Raw genomic sequence first — 16,966 nt, 5'->3', positions numbered from 1 at the left:
TTCAGACATGGTATTTCAGAAGATCAAACATCCTTTTTATCTTGGTATTGATGTATTAACATTGTTTCATATCGTATATACGATTTTATGCTCATAAAGGCGTATCGTCGAAAAAAGAAAGGTTTAAATCACATTCAATTTCAATGATTTTATATACTTTCGATGCAGAATAAAGAATGAAACTAGAATATTTCTTTCCGACTATTTTTAAATACGTGCTTTAACATGAAAATTATCGAGAAAACTGAACAACACATGTGAATTTCGCTATATGCGGAAATATTATCATGAAAACAGTGAAAATACTCGTTCCACAGTTTGAAAAATGTTACCAATCGATTCGGACATTGTATTTCAGAAGATCAAAAATCTTTTCTATCTTGGAATTGATGTCTTAACTTTGTTTCATATCGTATATACGATATTATGCTCATAAAGGCGTATCGTCGAAAAATGAAAGGTTGAAATCACATTCAATTTCAATGATTTTATATTTTTTCGACGTAGAATAAAGAATGAAACTAGAATATTTATTTCCGACTATGCGTTAATACGTGTTGTAGCATGATAATTATCGAGAAACCTGATCGACATATGCGAATTTCGCTATATGCTGAGGTAAAATGGTGAAAACAATGAATTTTCCCGGACAACAGTACGAAAAATGTTACCAATCTATTCAGACATGGTATTTTAGAAGATCAAACATCCTTTTTATCTTGGTATTGATGTATTAACATTGTTTCATATCGTATATACGATTTTATGCTCATAAAGGCGTATCGTCGAAAAATGAAAGGTTGAAATCACATTCAATTTCAATGATTTTATATTTTTTCGACGCAGAATAAAGAATGAAACTAGATTATATCTTTCCGACTATGCGTAAATATGTGTTGTAACATGATAATTATCGAGAAACCTGATCGACATATGCGTTTTTCGCTATATGCTGAGATAAAATGGTGAAATCTTTGAACTTACTCGTACAACAGTTTGAAAAATGTTACCAATCGATTCAGACATTGTATTTCAGAAGATCAAAAATCTTTTCTATCTTGGAATTGATGTCTTAACTTTGTTTCATATCCAATATACGATTTTATGCTCATAAAGGCGTATCGTCGAAAAACGAAAGGTTGAAATCTCATTCAATTTTAATGATTTTATATACTTTCGACGCAGAATAAAGAATGAAACTAGAATATTTCTTTCCGACTATTTTTAATTACGTGCTTTAACATGAAAATTATCGAGAAAACTGAACAACACATGTAAATTTCGCTATATGCGGAAATATTATCCTGAAAACAGTGAAATTACTCGTTCCACAGTTTGAAAAATGTTACCAATCGATTCGGACATTGTATTTCAGAAGATCAAACATCTTTTTTTTCTTGGTATTGATGTATTAACATTGTTTCATATCGTATATACGATTTTATGCTCATAATGGCGTATCGTCAAAAAACGAAAGGTTGAAATCTAATTCAATTTCAATGATTTTAAATACTTTCGACGCAGAATAAAGAATGAAACTAGATTATATCTTTCCGACTATGTGTAAATGCGTGTTTTAACATGATAATTAATGAGAAACCTGTTCGACACATGCGAATTCCGCTATATGCGGAAATATTATCATGAAAACAGTGAAAATACTCGTTCCACAGTTTGAAAAATGTTACCAATCTATTCGGACATTGTATTTCAGAAGATCAAAAATCTTTTCTATCTTGGAATTGATGTCTTAACTTTGTTTCATATCGTATATACGATTTTATGCTCATAAAGGCGTATCGTCGAAAAATGAAAGGTTGAAATCACATTCAATTTCAATGATTTTATATTTTTTCGACGTAGAATAAAGAATGAAACTAGAATATTTATTTCCGACTATGCGTTAATACGTGTTGTAGCATGATAATTATCGAGAAACCTGATCGACATATGCGAATTTCGCTATATGCTGAGGTAAAATGGTGAAAACAATGAATTTTCCCGGACAACAGTACGAAAAATGTTACCAATCTATTCAGACATGGTATTTCAGAAGATCAAACATCCTTTTTATCTTGGTATTGATGTATTAACATTGTTTCATATCGTATATACGATTTTATGCTCATAAAGGCGTATCGTCGAAAAATGAAAGGTTGAAATCTCATTCAATTTCAATGATTTTATATACTTTCGACGCAGAATGAAGAATGAAACTAGATTATATCTTTCCGACTATGTGTAAATGCGTGCTTTAACATGATAATTAATGAGAAACCTGATCGACATATGCGAATTTCGCTATATGCTGAGGTAAAATGGTGAAAACAATGAATTTTCCCGGACAACAGTACGAAAAATGTTACCAATCTATTCAGACATGGTATTTCAGAAGATCAAACATCCTTTTTATCTTGGTATTGATGTATTAACATTGTTTCATATCGTATATACGATTTTATGCTCATAAAGGCGTATCGTCGAAAAAAGAAAGGTTTAAATCACATTCAATTTCAATGATTTTATATACTTTCGATGCAGAATAAAGAATGAAACTAGAATATTTCTTTCCGACTATTTTTAAATACGTGCTTTAACATGAAAATTATCGAGAAAACTGAACAACACATGTGAATTTCGCTATATGCGGAAATATTATCATGAAAACAGTGAAAATACTCGTTCCACAGTTTGAAAAATGTTACCAATCGATTCGGACATTGTATTTCAGAAGATCAAAAATCTTTTCTATCTTGGAATTGATGTCTTAACTTTTTTTCATATCCAATATACGATTTTATGCTCATAAAGTTGTATCGTCGAAAAACGAAAGGTTGAAATCTCATTCAATTTCAATGATTTTATATACTTTCGACGCAGAATAAAGAATGAAACTAGATTATATCTTTCCGACTATGTGTAAATGCGTGTTTTAACATGATAATTAATGAGAAACCTGTTCGACACATGCGAATTCCGCTATATGCGGAAATATTATCATGAAAACAGTGAAAATACTCGTTCCACAGTTTGAAAAATGTTACCAATCTATTCGGACATTGTATTTCAGAAGATCAAAAATCTTTTCTATCTTGGAATTGATGTCTTAACTTTGTTTCATATCGTATATACGATTTTATGCTCATAAAGGCGTATCGTCGAAAAATGAAAGGTTGAAATCACATTCAATTTCAATGATTTTATATTTTTTCGACGTAGAATAAAGAATGAAACTAGAATATTTATTTCCGACTATGCGTTAATACGTGTTGTAGCATGATAATTATCGAGAAACCTGATCGACATATGCGAATTTCGCTATATGCTGAGGTAAAATGGTGAAAACAATGAATTTTCCCGGACAACAGTACGAAAAATGTTACCAATCTATTCAGACATGGTATTTTAGAAGATCAAACATCCTTTTTATCTTGGTATTGATGTATTAACATTGTTTCATATCGTATATACGATTTTATGCTCATAAAGGCGTATCGTCGAAAAATGAAAGGTTGAAATCTCATTCAATTTCAATGATTTTATATACTTTCGACGCAGAATAAAGAATGAAACTAGATTATATCTTTCCGACTATGTGTAAATGCGTGCTTTAACATGATAATTAATGAGAAACCTGATCGACATATGCGAATTTCGCTATATGCTGAGGTAAAATGGTGAAAACAATGAATTTTCCCGGACAACAGTACGAAAAATGTTACCAATCTATTCAGACATGGTATTTCAGAAGATCAAACATCCTTTTTATCTTGGTATTGATGTATTAACATTGTTTCATATCGTATATACGATTTTATGCTCATAAAGGCGTATCGTCGAAAAAAGAAAGGTTTAAATCACATTCAATTTCAATGATTTTATATACTTTCGATGCAGAATAAAGAATGAAACTAGAATATTTCTTTCCGACTATTTTTAAATACGTGCTTTAACATGAAAATTATCGAGAAAACTGAACAACACATGTGAATTTCGCTATATGCGGAAATATTATCATGAAAACAGTGAAAATACTCGTTCCACAGTTTGAAAAATGTTACCAATCGATTCGGACATTGTATTTCAGAAGATCAAAAATCTTTTCTATCTTGGAATTGATGTCTTAACTTTTTTTCATATCCAATATACGATTTTATGCTCATAAAGTTGTATCGTCGAAAAACGAAAGGTAGAAATCTCATTCAATTTCAATGATTTTATATACTTTCGACGCAGAATAAAGAATGAAACTAGATTATATCTTTCCGACTATGTGTAAATGCGTGTTTTAACATGATAATTAATGAGAAACCTGATCGACACATGCGAATTCCGCTATATGCGGAAATATTATCATGAAAACAGTGAAAATACTCGTTCCACTGTTTGAAAAATGTTACCAATCTATTCGGACATTGTATTTCAGAAGATCAAAAATCTTTTCTATCTTGGAATTGATGTCTTAACTTTGTTTCATATCGTATATACGATTTTATGCTCATAAAGGCGTATCGTCGAAAAATGAAAGGTTGAAATCACATTCAATTTCAATGATTTTATATTTTTTCGACGTAGAATAAAGAATGAAACTAGAATATTTCTTTCCGACTATGCGTTAATACGTGTTGTAGCATGATAATTATCGAGAAACCTGATCGACATATGCGAATTTCGCTATATGCTGAGGTAAAATGGTGAAAACAATGAATTTTCCCGGACAACATTACGAAAAATGTTACCAATCTATTCAGACATGGTATTTCAGAAGATCAAACATCCTTTTTATCTTGGTATTGATGTATTAACATTGTTTCATATCGTATATACGATTTTATGCTCATAAAGGCGTATCGTCGAATAATGAAAGGTTGAAATCACATTCAATTTCAATGATTTTATATTTTTTCGACGCAGAATAAAGAATGAAACTAGAATATTTCTTTCCGACTATTTTTAAATACGTGCTTTAACATGAAAATTATCGAGAAAACTGAACAACACATGTGAATTTCGCTATATGCGGAAATATTATCATGAAAACAGTGAAAATACTCGTTCCACAGTTTGAAAAATGTTACCAATCGATTCGGACATTGTATTTCAGAAGATCAAAAATCTTTTCTATCTTGGAATTGATGTCTTAACTTTGTTTCATATCCAATATACGATTTTATGCTCATAAAGTTGTATCGTCGAAAAATGAAAGGTTGAAATCACATTCAATTTCAATGATTTTATATTTTTCGACGTAGAATAAAGAATGAAACTAGAATATTTCTTTCCGACTATGCGTTAATACGTGTTGTAGCATGATAATTATCGAGAAACCTGATCGACATATGAGAATTTCGCTATATGCTGAGGTAAAATGGTGAAAACAATGAATTTTCCCGGACAACAGTACGAAAAATGTTACCAATCTATTCAGACATGGTATTTCAGAAGATCAAACATCCTTTTTATCTTGGTATTGATGTATTAACATTGTTTCATAACGTATATACGATTTTATGCTCATAAAGGCGTATCGTCGAAAAATGAAAGGTTGAAATCTCATTCAATTTCAATGATTTTATATACTTTCGACGCAGAATAAAGAATGAAACTAGATTATATCTTTCCGACTATGTGTAAATGCGTGCTTTAACATGATAATTAATGAGAAACCTGATCGACATATGCGAATTTCGCTATATGCTGAGGTAAAATGGTGAAAACAATGAATTTTCCCGGACAACAGTACGAAAAATGTTACCAATCTATTCAGTCATGGTATTTCAGAAGATCAAACATCCTTTTTATCTTGGTATTAATGTATTAACATTGTTTCATATCGTATATACGATTTTATGCTCATAAAGGCGTATCGTCGAAAAAAGAAAGGTTTAAATCACATTCAATTTCAATGATTTTATATACTTTCGATGCAGAATAAAGAATGAAACTAGAATATTTCTTTCCGACTATTTTTAAATACGTGCTTTAACATGAAAATTATCGAGAAAACTGAACAACACATGTGAATTTCGCTATATGCGGAAATATTATCATTAAAACAGTGAAAATACTCGTTCCACAGTTTGAAAAATGTTACCAATCGATTCGGACATTGTATTTCAGAAGATCAAAAATCTTTTCTATCTTGGTATTGATGTATTAACATTGTTTCATATCGTATATACGATTTTATGCTCATAAAGGCGTATCGTCGAAAAATGAAAGGTTGAAATCACATTCAATTTCAATGATTTTATATTTTTTCGACGTAGAATAAAGAATGAAACTAGAATATTTATTTCCGACTATGCGTTAATACGTGTTGTAGCATGATAATTATCGAGAAACCTGATCGACATATGAGAATTTCGCTATATGCTGAGGTATAATGGTGAAAACAATGAATTTTCCCGGACAACAGTACGAAAAATGTTACCAATCTATTCAGACATGGTATTTCAGAAGATCAAACATCCTTTTTATCTTGGTATTGATGTATTAACATTGTTTCATATCGTATATACGATTTTATGCTCATAAAGGCGTATCGTCGAAAAATGAAAGGTTGAAATCACATTCAATTTCAATGATTTTATATTTTTTCGACGCAGAATAAAGAATGAAACTAGATTATATCTTTCCGACTATGCGTAAATATGTGTTGTAACATGATAATTATCGAGAAACCTGATCGACATATGCGTTTTTCGCTATATGCTGAGATAAAATGGTGAAATCTTTGAACTTACTCGTACAACAGTTTGAAAAATGTTACCAATCGATTCAGACATTGTATTTCAGAAGATCAAAAATCTTTTCTATCTTGGAATTGATGTCTTAACTTTGTTTCATATCCAATATACGATTTTATGCTCATAAAGGCGTATCGTCGAAAAACGAAAGGTTGAAATCTCATTCAATTTTAATGATTTTATATACTTTCGACGCAGAATAAAGAATGAAACTAGAATATTTCTTTCCGACTATTTTTAATTACGTGCTTTAACATGAAAATTATCGAGAAAACTGAACAACACATGTAAATTTCGCTATATGCGGAAATATTATCCTGAAAACAGTGAAATTACTCGTTCCACAGTTTGAAAAATGTTACCAATCGATTCGGACATTGTATTTCAGAAGATCAAACATCTTTTTTTTCTTGGTATTGATGTATTAACATTGTTTCATATCCAATATACGATTTTATGCTCATAAAGTTGTATCGTCGAAAAATGAAAGGTTGAAATCACATTCAATTTCAATGATTTTATATTTTTCGACGTAGAATAAAGAATGAAACTAGAATATTTCTTTCCGACTATGCGTTAATACGTGTTGTAGCATGATAATTATCGAGAAACCTGATCGACATATGAGAATTTCGCTATATGCTGAGGTAAAATGGTGAAAACAATGAATTTTCCCGGACAACAGTACGAAAAATGTTACCAATCTATTCAGACATGGTATTTCAGAAGATCAAACATCCTTTTTATCTTGGTATTGATGTATTAACATTGTTTCATAACGTATATACGATTTTATGCTCATAAAGGCGTATCGTCGAAAAATGAAAGGTTGAAATCTCATTCAATTTCAATGATTTTATATACTTTCGACGCAGAATAAAGAATGAAACTAGATTATATCTTTCCGACTATGTGTAAATGCGTGCTTTAACATGATAATTAATGAGAAACCTGATCGACATATGCGAATTTCGCTATATGCTGAGGTAAAATGGTGAAAACAATGAATTTTCCCGGACAACAGTACGAAAAATGTTACCAATCTATTCAGTCATGGTATTTCAGAAGATCAAACATCCTTTTTATCTTGGTATTAATGTATTAACATTGTTTCATATCGTATATACGATTTTATGCTCATAAAGGCGTATCGTCGAAAAAAGAAAGGTTTAAATCACATTCAATTTCAATGATTTTATATACTTTCGATGCAGAATAAAGAATGAAACTAGAATATTTCTTTCCGACTATTTTTAAATACGTGCTTTAACATGAAAATTATCGAGAAAACTGAACAACACATGTGAATTTCGCTATATGCGGAAATATTATCATTAAAACAGTGAAAATACTCGTTCCACAGTTTGAAAAATGTTACCAATCGATTCGGACATTGTATTTCAGAAGATCAAAAATCTTTTCTATCTTGGAATTGATGTCTTAACTTTGTTTCATATCGTATATACGATTTTATGCTCATAAAGGCGTATCGTCGAAAAATGAAAGGTTGAAATCACATTCAATTTCAATGATTTTATATTTTTTCGACGCAGAATAAAGAATGAAACTAGAATATTTATTTCCGACTATGCGTTAATACGTGTTGTAGCATGATAATTATCGAGAAACCTGATCGACATATGCGAATTTCGCTATATGCTGAGGTATAATGGTGAAAACAATGAATTTTCCCGGACAACAGTACGAAAAATGTTACCAATCTATTCAGACATGGTATTTCAGAAGATCAAACATCCTTTTTATCTTGGTATTGATGTATTAACATTGTTTCATATCGTATATACGATTTTATGCTCATAAAGGCGTATCGTCGAAAAATGAAAGGTTGAAATCACATTCAATTTCAATGATTTTATATTTTTTCGACGCAGAATAAAGAATGAAACTAGATTATATCTTTCCGACTATGCGTAAATATGTGTTGTAACATGATAATTATCGAGAAACCTGATCGACATATGCGTTTTTCGCTATATGCTGAGATAAAATGGTGAAATCTTTGAACTTACTCGTACAACAGTTTGAAAAATGTTACCAATCGATTCAGACATTGTATTTCAGAAGATCAAAAATCTTTTCTATCTTGGAATTGATGTCTTAACTTTGTTTCATATCCAATATACGATTTTATGCTCATAAAGGCGTATCGTCGAAAAACGAAAGGTTGAAATCTCATTCAATTTTAATGATTTTATATACTTTCGACGCAGAATAAAGAATGAAACTAGAATATTTCTTTCCGACTATTTTTAATTACGTGCTTTAACATGAAAATTATCGAGAAAACTGAACAACACATGTAAATTTCGCTATATGCGGAAATATTATCCTGAAAACAGTGAAATTACTCGTTCCACAGTTTGAAAAATGTTACCAATCGATTCGGACATTGTATTTCAGAAGATCAAACATCTTTTTTTTCTTGGTATTGATGTATTAACATTGTTTCATATCCAATATACGATTTTATGCTCATAAAGTTGTATCGTCGAAAAATGAAAGGTTGAAATCACATTCAATTTCAATGATTTTATATTTTTCGACGTAGAATAAAGAATGAAACTAGAATATTTCTTTCCGACTATGCGTTAATACGTGTTGTAGCATGATAATTATCGAGAAACCTGATCGACATATGAGAATTTCGCTATATGCTGAGGTAAAATGGTGAAAACAATGAATTTTCCCGGACAACAGTACGAAAAATGTTACCAATCTATTCAGACATGGTATTTCAGAAGATCAAACATCCTTTTTATCTTGGTATTGATGTATTAACATTGTTTCATAACGTATATACGATTTTATGCTCATAAAGGCGTATCGTCGAAAAATGAAAGGTTGAAATCTCATTCAATTTCAATGATTTTATATACTTTCGACGCAGAATAAAGAATGAAACTAGATTATATCTTTCCGACTATGTGTAAATGCGTGCTTTAACATGATAATTAATGAGAAACCTGATCGACATATGCGAATTTCGCTATATGCTGAGGTAAAATGGTGAAAACAATGAATTTTCCCGGACAACAGTACGAAAAATGTTACCAATCTATTCAGTCATGGTATTTCAGAAGATCAAACATCCTTTTTATCTTGGAATTGATGTATTAACATTGTTTCATATCGTATATACGATTTTATGCTCATAAAGGCGTATCGTCGAAAAAAGAAAGGTTTAAATCACATTCAATTTCAATGATTTTATATACTTTCGATGCAGAATAAAGAATGAAACTAGAATATTTCTTTCCGACTATTTTTAAATACGTGCTTTAACATGAAAATTATCGAGAAAACTGAACAACACATGTGAATTTCGCTATATGCGGAAATATTATCATTAAAACAGTGAAAATACTCGTTCCACAGTTTGAAAAATGTTACCAATCGATTCGGACATTGTATTTCAGAAGATCAAAAATCTTTTCTATCTTGGAATTGATGTCTTAACTTTGTTTCATATCGTATATACGATTTTATGCTCATAAAGGCGTATCGTCGAAAAATGAAAGGTTGAAATCACATTCAATTTCAATGATTTTATATTTTTTCGACGTAGAATAAAGAATGAAACTAGAATATTTATTTCCGACTATGCGTAAATATGTGTTGTAACATGATAATTATCGAGAAACCTGATCGACATATGCGTTTTTTCGCTATATGCTGAGATAAAATGGTGAAATCTTTGAACTTACTCGTACAACAGTTTGAAAAATGTTACCAATCGATTCAGACATTGTATTTCAGAAGATCAAAAATCTTTTCTATCTTGGAATTGATGTCTTAACTTTGTTTCATATCCAATATACGATTTTATGCTCATAAAGGCGTATCGTCGAAAAACGAAAGGTTGAAATCTCATTCAATTTTAATGATTTTATATACTTTCGACGCAGAATAAAGAATGAAACTAGAATATTTCTTTCCGACTATTTTTAATTACGTGCTTTAACATGAAAATTATCGAGAAAACTGAACAACACATGTAAATTTCGCTATATGCGGAAATATTATCCTGAAAACAGTGAAATTACTCGTTCCACAGTTTGAAAAATGTTACCAATCGATTCGGACATTGTATTTCAGAAGATCAAAAATCTTTTCTATCTTGGTATTGATGTATTAACATTGTTTCATATCGTATATACGATTTTATGCTCATAAAGGCGTATCGTCGAAAAATGAAAGGTTGAAATCACATTCAATTTCAATGATTTTATATTTTTTCGACGTAGAATAAAGAATGAAACTAGAATATTTCTTTCCGACTATGCGTTAATACGTGTTGTAGCATGATAATTATCGAGAAACCTGATCGACATATGCGAATTTCGCTATATGCTGAGGTAAAATGGTGAAAACAATGAATTTTCCCGGACAACAGTACGAAAAATGTTACCAATCTATTCAGACATGGTATTTCAGAAGATCAAACATCCTTTTTATCTTGGTATTGATGTATTAACATTGTTTCATATCGTATATACGATCTTATGCTCATAAAGGCGTATCGTCGAAAACTGAAAGGTTGAAATCACATTCAATTTCAATGATTTTATATTTTTTCGACGCAGAATAAAGAATGAAACTAGAATATTTCTTTCCGACTATTTTTAAATACGTGCTTTAACATGAAAATTATCGAGAAAACTGAACAACACATGTGAATTTCGCTATATGCGGAAATATTATCATGAAAACAGTGAAAATACTCGTTCCACAGTTTGAAAAATGTTACCAATCGATTCGGACATTGTATTTCAGAAGATCAAAAATCTTTTCTATCTTGGAATTGATGTCTTAACTTTGTTTCATATCGTATATACGATTTTATGCTCATAAAGGCGTATCGTCGAAAAATGAAAGGTTGAAATCACATTCAATTTCAATGATTTTATATTTTTTCGACGTAGAATAAAGAATGAAACTAGAATATTTATTTCCGACTATGCGTAAATATGTTTTTGTAACATGATAATTATCGAGAAACCTGATCGACATATGCGTTTTTCGCTATATGCTGAGATAAAATGGTGAAATCTTTGAACTTACTCGTACAACAGTTTGAAAAATGTTACCAATCGATTCAGACATTGTATTTCAGAAGATCAAAAATCTTTTCTATCTTGGAATTGATGTCTTAACTTTGTTTCATATCCAATATACGATTTTATGCTCATAAAGGCGTATCGTCGAAAAACGAAAGGTTGAAATCTCATTCAATTTTAATGATTTTATATACTTTCGACGCAGAATAAAGAATGAAACTAGAATATTTCTTTCCGACTATTTTTAATTACGTGCTTTAACATGAAAATTATCGAGAAAACTGAACAACACATGTAAATTTCGCTATATGCGGAAATATTATCCTGAAAACAGTGAAATTACTCGTTCCACAGTTTGAAAAATGTTACCAATCGATTCGGACATTGTATTTCAGAAGATCAAAAATCTTTTCTATCTTGGAATTGATGTCTTAACTTTGTTTCATATCGTATATACGATTTTATGCTCATAAAGGCGTATCGTCGAAAAATGAAAGGTTGAAATCACATTCAATTTCAATGATTTTATATTTTTTCGACGTAGAATAAAGAATGAAACTAGAATATTTCTTTCCGACTATGCGTTAATACGTGTTGTAGCATGATAATTATCGAGAAACCTGATCGACATATGCGAATTTCGCTATATGCTGAGGTAAAATGGTGAAAACAATGAATTTTCCCGGACAACATTACGAAAAATGTTACCAATCTATTCAGACATGGTATTTCAGAAGATCAAACATCCTTTTTATCTTGGTATTGATGTATTAACATTGTTTCATATCGTATATACGATTTTATGCTCATAAAGGCGTATCGTCGAATAATGAAAGGTTGAAATCACATTCAATTTCAATGATTTTATATTTTTTCGACGCAGAATAAAGAATGAAACTAGAATATTTCTTTCCGACTATTTTTAAATACGTGCTTTAACATGAAAATTATCGAGAAAACTGAACAACACATGTGAATTTCGCTATATGCGGAAATATTATCATGAAAACAGTGAAAATACTCGTTCCACAGTTTGAAAAATGTTACCAATCGATTCGGACATTGTATTTCAGAAGATCAAAAATCTTTTCTATCTTGGAATTGATGTCTTAACTTTGTTTCATATCCAATATACGATTTTATGCTCATAAAGTTGTATCGTCGAAAAATGAAAGGTTGAAATCACATTCAATTTCAATGATTTTATATTTTTCGACGTAGAATAAAGAATGAAACTAGAATATTTCTTTCCGACTATGCGTTAATACGTGTTGTAGCATGATAATTATCGAGAAACCTGATCGACATATGAGAATTTCGCTATATGCTGAGGTAAAATGGTGAAAACAATGAATTTTCCCGGACAACAGTACGAAAAATGTTACCAATCTATTCAGACATGGTATTTCAGAAGATCAAACATCCTTTTTATCTTGGTATTGATGTATTAACATTGTTTCATAACGTATATACGATTTTATGCTCATAAAGGCGTATCGTCGAAAAATGAAAGGTTGAAATCTCATTCAATTTCAATGATTTTATATACTTTCGACGCAGAATAAAGAATGAAACTAGATTATATCTTTCCGACTATGTGTAAATGCGTGCTTTAACATGATAATTAATGAGAAACCTGATCGACATATGCGAATTTCGCTATATGCTGAGGTAAAATGGTGAAAACAATGAATTTTCCCGGACAACAGTACGAAAAATGTTACCAATCTATTCAGTCATGGTATTTCAGAAGATCAAACATCCTTTTTATCTTGGAATTGATGTATTAACATTGTTTCATATCGTATATACGATTTTATGCTCATAAAGGCGTATCGTCGAAAAAAGAAAGGTTTAAATCACATTCAATTTCAATGATTTTATATACTTTCGATGCAGAATAAAGAATGAAACTAGAATATTTCTTTCCGACTATTTTTAAATACGTGCTTTAACATGAAAATTATCGAGAAAACTGAACAACACATGTGAATTTCGCTATATGCGGAAATATTATCATTAAAACAGTGAAAATACTCGTTCCACAGTTTGAAAAATGTTACCAATCGATTCGGACATTGTATTTCAGAAGATCAAAAATCTTTTCTATCTTGGAATTGATGTATTAACTTTGTTTCATATCGTATATACGATTTTATGCTCATAAAGGCGTATCGTCGAAAAATGAAAGGTTGAAATCACATTCAATTTCAATGATTTTATATTTTTTCGACGTAGAATAAAGAATGAAACTAGAATATTTATTTCCGACTATGCGTTAATACGTGTTGTAGCATGATAATTATCGAGAAACCTGATCGACATATGCGAATTTCGCTATATGCTGAGGTATAATGGTGAAAACAATGAATTTTCCCGGACAACAGTACGAAAAAATGTTACCAATCTATTCAGACATGGTATTTCAGAAGATCAAACATCCTTTTTATCTTGGTATTGATGTATTAACATTGTTTCATATCGTATATACGATTTTATGCTCATAAAGGCGTATCGTCGAAAAATGAAAGGTTGAAATCACATTCAATTTCAATGATTTTATATTTTTTCGACGCAGAATAAAGAATGAAACTAGATTATATCTTTCCGACTATGCGTAAATATGTGTTGTAACATGATAATTATCGAGAAACCTGATCGACATATGCGTTTTTCGCTATATGCTGAGATAAAATGGTGAAATCTTTGAACTTACTCGTACAACAGTTTGAAAAATGTTACCAATCGATTCAGACATTGTATTTCAGAAGATCAAAAATCTTTTCTATCTTGGAATTGATGTCTTAACTTTGTTTCATATCCAATATACGATTTTATGCTCATAAAGGCGTATCGTCGAAAAACGAAAGGTTGAAATCTCATTCAATTTTAATGATTTTATATACTTTCGACGCAGAATAAAGAATGAAACTAGAATATTTCTTTCCGACTATTTTTAATTACGTGCTTTAACATGAAAATTATCGAGAAAACTGAACAACACATGTAAATTTCGCTATATGCGGAAATATTATCCTGAAAACAGTGAAATTACTCGTTCCACAGTTTGAAAAATGTTACCAATCGATTCGGACATTGTATTTCAGAAGATCAAACATCTTTTTTTTCTTGGTATTGATGTATTAACATTGTTTCATATCCAATATACGATTTTATGCTCATAAAGTTGTATCGTCGAAAAATGAAAGGTTGAAATCACATTCAATTTCAATGATTTTATATTTTTCGACGTAGAATAAAGAATGAAACTAGAATATTTCTTTCCGACTATGCGTTAATACGTGTTGTAGCATGATAATTATCGAGAAACCTGATCGACATATGAGAATTTCGCTATATGCTGAGGTAAAATGGTGAAAACAATGAATTTTCCCGGACAACAGTACGAAAAATGTTACCAATCTATTCAGACATGGTATTTCAGAAGATCAAACATCCTTTTTATCTTGGTATTGATGTATTAACATTGTTTCATAACGTATATACGATTTTATGCTCATAAAGGCGTATCGTCGAAAAATGAAAGGTTGAAATCTCATTCAATTTCAATGATTTTATATACTTTCGACGCAGAATAAATAATGAAACTAGATTATATCTTTCCGACTATGTGTAAATGCGTGCTTTAACATGATAATTAATGAGAAACCTGATCGACATATGCGAATTTCGCTATATGCTGAGGTAAAATGGTGAAAACAATGAATTTTCCCGGACAACAGTACGAAAAATGTTACCAATCTATTCAGTCATGGTATTTCAGAAGATCAAACATCCTTTTTATCTTGGTATTGATGTATTAACATTGTTTCATATCGTATATACGATTTTATGCTCATAAAGGCGTATCGTCGAAAAAAGAAAGGTTTAAATCACATTCAATTTCAATGATTTTATATACTTTCGATGCAGAATAAAGAATGAAACTAGAATATTTCTTTCCGACTATTTTTAAATACGTGCTTTAACATGAAAATTATCGAGAAAACTGAACAACACATGTGAATTTCGCTATATGCGGAAATATTATCATTAAAACAGTGAAAATACTCGTTCCACAGTTTGAAAAATGTTACCAATCGATTCGGACATTGTATTTCAGAAGATCAAAAATCTTTTCTATCTTGGAATTGATGTCTTAACTTTGTTTCATATCGTATATACGATTTTATGCTCATAAAGGCGTATCGTCGAAAAATGAAAGGTTGAAATCACATTCAATTTCAATGATTTTATATTTTTTCGACGTAGAATAAAGAATGAAACTAGAATATTTATTTCCGACTATGCGTAAATATGTGTTGTAACATGATAATTATCGAGAAACCTGATCGACATATGCGTTTTTCGCTATATGCTGAGATAAAATGGTGAAATCTTTGAACTTACTCGTACAACAGTTTGAAAAATGTTACCAATCGATTCAGACATTGTATTTCAGAAGATCAAAAATCTTTTCTATCTTGGAATTGATGTCTTAACTTTGTTTCATATCGTATATACGATTTTATGCTCATAAAGGCGTATCGTCGAAAAATGAAAGGTTGAAATCACATTCAATTTCAATGATTTTATATTTTTTCGACGTAGAATAAAGAATGAAACTAGAATATTTCTTTCCGACTATGCGTTAATACGTGTTGTAGCATGATAATTATCGAGAAACCTGATCGACATATGCGAATTTCGCTATATGCTGAGGTAAAATGGTGAAAACAATGAATTTTCCCGGACAACATTACGAAAAATGTTACCAATCTATTCAGACATGGTATTTCAGAAGATCAAACATCCTTTTTATCTTGGTATTGATGTATTAACATTGTTTCATATCGTATATACGATTTTATGCTCATAAAGGCGTATCGTCGAATAATGAAAGGTTGAAATCACATTCAATTTCAATGATTTTATATTTTTTCGACGCAGAATAAAGAATGAAACTAGAATATTTCTTTCCGACTATTTTTAAATACGTGCTTTAACATGAAAATTATCGAGAAAACTGAACAACACATGTGAATTTCGCTATATGCGGAAATATTATCATTAAAACAGTGAAAATACTCGTTCCACAGTTTGAAAAATGTTACCAATCGATTCGGACATTGTATTTCA

Source organism: Vespa crabro, chromosome 2 (assembly GCF_910589235.1).
Source record: "Vespa crabro chromosome 2, iyVesCrab1.2, whole genome shotgun sequence".
Classification (NCBI taxonomy): Eukaryota; Metazoa; Arthropoda; class Insecta; order Hymenoptera; family Vespidae; genus Vespa; species Vespa crabro.
Note: the sequence above shows the minus strand (reverse complement) of the source record.